The following is a 7,955-nucleotide window of genomic DNA, read 5'->3' on the forward strand; positions in this document are numbered from 1 at the left end:
ACTGGGGACGTTGTGGATGAAAGTAAAAGAAACAGGTGCGCGGAATGTACCATCTGCACTTACCGACTCTACGACGGCGCTTTATGTCTCCGTTGTCCAGGCTGTCCGGCCTCTCTCGGGCTGCAGAGCGGGGCAGGTGTCTGAGGTGAGGTAAAGCCCGCCTCAGTCCAGACGGGTGCCGGCCGCGGGATGCTGCAGTCTGGCCGCGCCTCCCCTCTCCTCCCAGCCTCTAGTACAGACCCGCGAGGGGGGCGGAGTCTCCTCCGCCCGCGGGTACCTGTCCCAAACCGGCAGGTTACATAAAGAATTCAAGTCCCGGCTCTTAGGCAACTACTACTGGACACCCGAATTTGAGAACCACCCGTCGCCCCTGCTAGAGGAGCGCGAGACCAGGCTCCTCTCCAACGAACGAAGCCAGTTGATAGTATCTCTTGTAGATTTTGCAAGGACGATAAGAACGCAACACTGAGGTGGAAAAAAGTTCGCAGACTCGCAATGTTAACGCGCCTTTTAAGAAAGCCCAAAGATTTCTCTAAGAAGTGAGCGGCCTAAGAAGTTAACTAGGTCTACTCGTGGCCGCTGTAATTAAAGGTGTGGTTTGAAAAAGGCAAATTAAAATCCTGTACATCCCGTAGTGTGCCACCTGACCAGGATTTTGAGGCCTCGCTGTCCCTGAGCTTTCTGCTAATGCATCCAACAATATTACCAGGGCAGCTGGAATTATGCGATTGTACAATAAAAAAAAAACAATACTTTCCTGTTCGCAGTGCTTTAAGTCCCATGCTGGGTCCTGATAGCACTATAAATGCGCGTACTATTGCCCACGGCTGCACCCATGATTCATTTCTGGGACTGGTTACGCACACACACATTTACAGTGATCACAACCTTTCAAAACGTAAAAGAAAGGGAGAGGATGTTGACTAACGGCTAAGATGGTCGACTTCGAAGCTGAGAAGCCGTGTTCGAGTCTTGGCATACCTTGTGATTCTGGGTAAATAAAATTAATATGACCGTCTCTAACGTAACTGGTGTTCATGTAAAGCGCTCTGATGCCTTCGGATCTGGTTCCCTTATATAACCCCCCCCCCCCCCCCCCCAAAAAAAAACGTATTTCCCGAATATTATATTAACTTGCATTTATTGTTCATTTAAGGTGTGTGTTATATGTATTTACATGAAGGTAGTGCAAGCCAACACAATAATGGCATATTACCCTGCTCTTTTTTTAGCCACTTTCTGTCCCCACCCCAAACACACATGCCCCACCTCCCCATCCACTGAGGATCACAGTTCCCAAATGTATTGATGCACTTCAACCTCTGGACGTCATTGCTCATTTTTTATTTTATTAAATGACCATTGATAAGCACTGCATGTGATATAAGAACTTCTTTACTTAAATCGGGCTTTGTGTGCTCACTGCTCTCACGCTTGAAGTCGTCGCTTCCCATTTTAACGCCCTGCTCCAACACATCACCCGGTGACGTAGTAGGTTTATTATAAAACCGAGTTGTGCCCCCTGCGCCCCAGGGGGAGGCGTTCGCCTCGAAGGGCAGCAGGAAACAATAGCCCCGGCTGTGCGTGACTCGTCAGGCAGGTCTCTGGGTGGGGGCCCACGTGAATCATGGGAACCAACCAACCAACCTAAGGCGTTTGCACACATTTTATGTAACTGCACTGCTCGCGTGTTTCCGCTCATCACCACTGCGTGTGCAATAAATGTGGGATGAGAAGGGTTCCTGAATGGGGCTCTGGGTGCACATTTTCATCACGCTTAAAATGATGCTTAAAGCCTCTGCTTAGCAGCGATTTTGCATATTACCATAAAAAAACGCATTTTCCACCAAAAATAGTGGCTTCCTCTTAAAACGCTGGACATGTAGCAAAAAGGTGCACATTTTCCTTTATTGGAATGTTGCATCAACGTCATTTCTTTGACCTGGCCCCAGAATGACGCCTACGGACGGATAAAGCTCGTTCAAAGAAAGCTGCACTATAACACGCACCCCAAATTTCAGTGGGAAAACACAGACCAATTACATGTTTTTTTTGTTTTGTCTTTATAATTTGTATAGCGTACTGCTGCCACTTTTACATCCACGAAACGCTCAATCATGTTTCGTTTTACGGGAGCAGACGTATGCGGTTGACTGTGCGTGGTTGCAATGTGGCTAGGCAGCACGGGAAGGTTACGGTGGCCGGTAGAAAGTTCTACGTGTTACGTCAACACATGCAGATGGTGTGCTTAAGCTTCATGGCCTACTCAAGACTTAATCAGTTCTGCAACATGAACGCTATGGGTTTGATTACAGTAGACCTGCAAATTGAGGGGCAGATTTACAAGCCCCTTGGACCCCGGTGCGTCACATTGCGCACCAGCGGCGCAACCTGCAGAGTGATATTTGCAAGCAGAGCATGTAAAGCCACCCTGCTTGGCTTTACCTATGCTTGTAAATATCTCCCCTTTTCACGCAACACTTTGCATGTTAGGGGCGCGAGATGGGTGTTCCCACGCAACACATGTCCACTGATGCATTTCCAGATTTATGAGGAATCGTAAATCTGGAAATGCGTCATAATGCTTTACCACGCTAGGGGTGCCGTAGTGAGGTGCAACAAGGAGAAATGTTTTAATTTTTCCTCGTTTTTTTGCTCTTTCAATGCATGCTGCATTCTACAGCACACATTGAAAGAGGAAATCACCTCAATTGATTGTTTTTGTGCAGGAAGGTGCTCCTTCCTGCACAAAAACAATCTCCCCACGAAGAAGGCATCCGTGCACCATGGTGCAAGGGTGCCTGCGCCGCACATGGCAGAAGTTTGTGAGTCAGTAAATCTGCCCCTGAATGTGTAAATCGTGCACCCACTCATTAGCATTAGCACGGGTTGGGCTAATAAGCAGATGCTCATCTAATACCCCATTCCATGGAATGCAGAATAACATGCTATAGCCATTCCGATGTGGGCAAAAGCTCATATTTGCTCTTTTCTCCTGTTATTTGCACAAGATTTGACGTGTTGTCAGTTACGGGAGCAAACTCCCACACTGAGTTCAATTTGCACCTGACTTGTAATGCTTTTTGGGGGCATACAGAAGGCTGTGCCGAAAACAGGATTTGCAGGGGCATGCAATATGCAGTTGAGTAAATATGCAAGATTTCTGGGGAAATTACACAATATTATGGAGATGACAAAGCGGGCGTTTGGCACTATATTTTATTATGAAATGTGCCTCCTTTGCAGTTTCGGACTCAAGGATGGACTCAAGCAGTGCTTTAAGTGGGAAAAAAAACCTGGGGGTGCTCTAAAAGGGGCGTGGTTAATGTCTTGAAGGGGCGTGGCCTATCCGAGTAGGGGCGTGGTCTAAATCAAAATAACTAGCACTGTGTGCTTAAGAAAATCATGAAGTCACATCCAGCAAAGGATAATAAAATAGGCAAAAAGGTATATTTATTAAGTATAACCCATAAAAATACCAAACACTTTAAAAAACATGTAAAGAATATTTATATTACTTAGAAATCTATTGCAGGATTCCCCAAAACCCTCGAAGATATTCAGTGTGTTTGTTTTGCTGGGTTTCTCACAACAATTTTCTTCAGCAGACCTTCTACCTTTTGCAAGCCAACTCTTTACATACAGCTTTGGGTCAAATGTTTCAAATGGAGGACCATTGAGTTTTATCCATAGGCATGAAGATTTTTCCATTTTCTTTCACACACGGCCAGATGACATAAATTGAGGATTTCTTAACTGTGACCTTTATCTGTCACATGGCTGTAGTCCATAATTATATACTTTAACTCCTGTCAATATTTTAGTAGGAGGACACACACAATTTTCTTTTGTTAAATTCAATTCATTCTAGATGTGACATTAATTTTTGTAAAATTACAGTTTATGAATCTTATCCTTTTTCAGCTCAGTCCAAATGGACTTCAGTACCACCGCCATCGAATCGGGGAATGGGACCGCTGGCCTTCAAGGTGGAGGCCCCACGATAGGCATTACAATGCGACTGCCACTACGGTGTTCGCAGTGCCTATCTTTGACATTGCAGCAGGTGCTGCTGGCTGCATCATCCGCCGCAAAGAAAAAAAAAAAGGAACATGTTAAATATATCGGTGCCTGCCACATGGTTCAGTGATATGTTGTGGGGCATCATAGATGCCCCCCAGGACCCATGTCTGAGGGCCAGGGGTAAAGGGGCCTGCTACGGGCCCCCAATGTCCCTTTCGCCAGCATTTCCATGGCAGGTGAACCGCCATTGATAAGCTGGCGGCTAAGGGACATCGTAATCCCTGCTGCAGTGCATGGTAGGCACCACCAGCATTGTAGGAACCACGAGCCCCTCCACCACACCGGCGGGCTCAAGAAGCCCGTCGGGTGCGTGGTGGTTGGTCTGTCCGACCGCCAGGTAACCACCCGCCATTGTAATATGGCGGGCTGTGACGCAGTCACCAATGGCGGTGGGACCGCCACCGACGGGGTGACGTGGTGGTCCCACAGCCATTATAATCACCCCCTAAGTTTGGTGTGCATGCAAATCCTACATTGCCAACCCCTGGCAAGTTGCACTGCTAGTGCTGGAAAAAGGCCAATGGAGGTACCAATGGGTGAGGTGGACTGGCCTCAAGGGTCTTGTGACCTCAGTGACAGATTCACTGTCGATCTAGGATGTGCTTCTTCATATGCCTGCCCGTAAGACTGGAATTGAACTGCAGTATGGATTGTGGTGGACAGGTCCACCTGCGGGTGCTAAGACACCTGGGCTTCTAAGGTCTATCGGGCCTTCTAAGGTGTAGCATCGGAATAAGCTCTGTCAGGAGTGTGGTATGGTGAACTGGTCATGAAGGTCTGAACATGGTTCTCCAGTTCCAAATTCAGCAGCTCTGGCCAGAGTGCCACATTCTCTCCGACACTGAACACCATACTGCCCCACTGAGAGAAACTCGCACTGCCTTCAGCACAACTCAATTGTGCTGCGACTAAATTCAAATTATGCACTAAGCAACAGTAAAATGCTGCCTGAAAAAAAAGGAATAACACCCTGCAAAAAGCAAACACTCATAGGGAATGCATGAATAAGCAAAGCATGCGAACTGTAATCAGAAAAAAACATGGTTACATTAACGGTTTTAAACTCATTATTCAGAAATCAGTAAGTGATTTTGCCTGAAAAGTTCAAGACATGGCTACTGGACCAGGAAGGGACCCCTTTCAATGTCCATTGCTTATATCCTTTCAAAATGTATGCAGTTTGGTTTAAAAAAGACCACATCCCCAAACACAGAGCCGCATTTTATAAGCTAAAATAATTAAAAAGTTGGAAACGATCATATTAAACGTTTCCACAATGTGGAAATATGGATTTTTATGATCAGTTATGTCCCCTATCTTGGACCCCAACGGTTTCATGTATAAATCACAAGTACATGTATGTTCCCTCCAGTTTTAGTTTTGAAGACGCAAACACATGTGCGTCCACCGTCAACATGTCCTCTTTCAGATCCGCCATGAATGGGCCGGATATTCTATTCCTAAGTATGAAAGGCCACCGGCTTTATATGGTTCATTTATCCCATTTTACAGTCCAGGCGAGTAGGCCCTGATTCTGCCATTAAGCCTTTTCCTGCCTTCTGCCTCTGAAAGCTCCAGTCTGAGCTCGCATCTGTATCCATGAACTTTGTCCTACTCCCTGCGCGGCTAACGGTGCCTGACTCGGCCTGTCTGCCTGCCAAAAACTGTATTTCACCTTCAAGATTATCTGCTCTGCTCCGCTCCTCATCCGATGCATTCCTGTCTAGCAGTTTAGGTAAACATTCCTCCAGCTACCGTGCAAAGGGGCCAGGCCTCGTTGTCTTTATGCAAGTAATTCATAGCCCTGTTACCATGGAATATTCCTACCCCCTCGCATCTAGTGTAGACACTTAGACGCTTGTACACGCACTAACAGTCAGTAAAGAATATGATTCTATCCTAAGAGACCTCTCTTTTTGGATAACACAGTTCTTTAAACATAGGATATTAGATATGATTTGGGATTAGGTTGACATAACCCCAGACTTTTGTCTCCACATGTAGAGCTAAATGTCAAGTCCCCTTCTCTCCCCAGTTGCACGTCAAATCACACGTCATGCTGCTGCGCGCGCATCTCTGCCAAGTATTTTTGCTGACATTGCGAAATTCTTTCATGGAACCACCCATTTGTGACATCATACCTAATGACGTTCTTTAGTTACGCCTAGTTACACCCATTTTAGTTACGCATGTATGTTTTTATCTCTGTTATCAACTGTTACGCCTCCTGCATCTGTTTCACTGTAATGCCTCTTCTATAAAAATGATTACCTGTCAATAAAGTGTGTTCCTTCACTTCCTGAACCTTCGTGGTGATGGAATATGGAGTCCACAATTCGAATTGTTATTGGAATAAAGCCCGTTCCGAACCTCTAATACCACGGATTCTGCCTCTTATTTTACTGAGCTATTCTTATTAATTTTCCGCATCAAATTAAGTACCGGTAATTAAATTATTTACCACATATATGGCGCCCGAACAGGGACACTTTCTCATCTCACGCGCCGGAGGTGCGTTGCAGGCCCGGTCTCCTGCCACAGCTGGACGGACAACAACGCGTACCCACAGGATTTCCTGTATCTCCCTCCTGCCGAGCGGGGGTAACTGAGGCTGCGATCAACACCCAGACGAGGCGGTGAGAAGTGCGAAGTATCCCGACCAGAGCCTAGCTGAGAGAGCAAGATCCGAGGTATACAGAGGCCCACCAGGTTCCGAAGTTCCGAAGTTTCGAGTCGAGTCCAGTCCGGTCCAAGTCCAGTATAGTTCAGTTCAGAGGCCTTCCGTTCCGAGCTACCCGGTGAGTACCATTGCCGGGGAGGCGTTCTGACGTGCACATAGGTTGTGCCGGTCAAGACGGGTTTGGGTACACAAATCCGGTCTGCACTGTTTCAGCAGTGTATCTGTACTGTTTAGCAGTATATCAAGTATGTCTAGTATATAATTCAGAATTACCTAGTTAGTGCCGAGTATTATGCTTAGTGACTAGTTCCCTAAATAGCCATCATTGTTGTTCATTAAATGTTAAATGTCAAATGTTTTAAAAACGTTCTGCATATTGTGGTGTGAATGACTGTTCATTATTGTGTTTTGTTGTATTAAACGTGTTCAAAATTAGGTATCAGATCAGTTCTCAATATGCCGCTCTTTTCGAAATTAAGACAGATCAAAACTAGAAAAGGGGTACTCGAAGAAGCTGTTCCCATTCCTCCTAGGGACACTCCAGGGTACTTCATGTATCATAAACATGGCCTAGACGCCATATTATTTCTTGATTTATGGGTAGACTACACCAAGGAATTACCAGAAAGTCAGAGGTGGCCCGCAGCTGGGACCTGGGATGCAGATTGCATCATGAAAGTAGAGGAAGAATTATGGAAAAAGAAAGCTAGACAATCACAGAAAGATGCCATTGAATTATGGCGTAAAGAATCATATAGACGTACAGAAAAAGCACTCAGACAGGAAGAGAAAAGTAAGGAGAATTCAAATAAAGTCCGAGAAAATCTATTAATTGAAGAAGGTACCCGAGCAAAATCAGAACAAGTAGACAGACAAAGAAATGCCCTTATGAATGGTATGTATCCTCTTCTGGCCGAAGGGTTACCTAAGGCTACTCCGGAGATACCAAAAGACTTGCCACCTCCATTGTTTCCGATAAAAGCACATCCCAAAGGGCATCCCAGAACAGCAGAAGATGTTTTCCTTTCCTCTTATTTAGACGACGCAGCTCCCGAGTATGCTAATACTGCACCACATAGACCGCCTGCCGAGGGGGTTCAACGCCAAGACCCTCCGTCTGTACCTCCGCAACAACAAACTCCGACACAAGTTCCGGCAAGCACATCTGTTTCTACAGCTGTACCCACACCTA

The 7,955-nt window shown here is 46.0% G+C and overlaps 1 protein-coding gene across 1 annotated transcript in view; it reads right to left on the minus strand.

The window, feature by feature from the left end:
• Positions 1-205, minus strand: part of LOC146862017 (broad substrate specificity ATP-binding cassette transporter ABCG2-like) — a 319,514-nt gene extending 319,309 nt beyond the window's left edge. Inside the window, exon 1 of the mRNA XM_085641178.1 lies at positions 64-205. The gene's annotated coding sequence lies outside the window, so the exon portion shown is untranslated. The remainder of the gene's footprint in view (positions 1-63) is intronic.
• Between the last annotated feature and the right edge of the window lie 7,750 nt (positions 206-7,955).

The sequence above is a fragment of the Triturus cristatus genome, chromosome 2_2 (genome assembly GCF_964204655.1).
Source record: "Triturus cristatus chromosome 2_2, aTriCri1.1, whole genome shotgun sequence".
In the NCBI taxonomy this organism is placed as follows: Eukaryota; Metazoa; Chordata; class Amphibia; order Caudata; family Salamandridae; genus Triturus; species Triturus cristatus.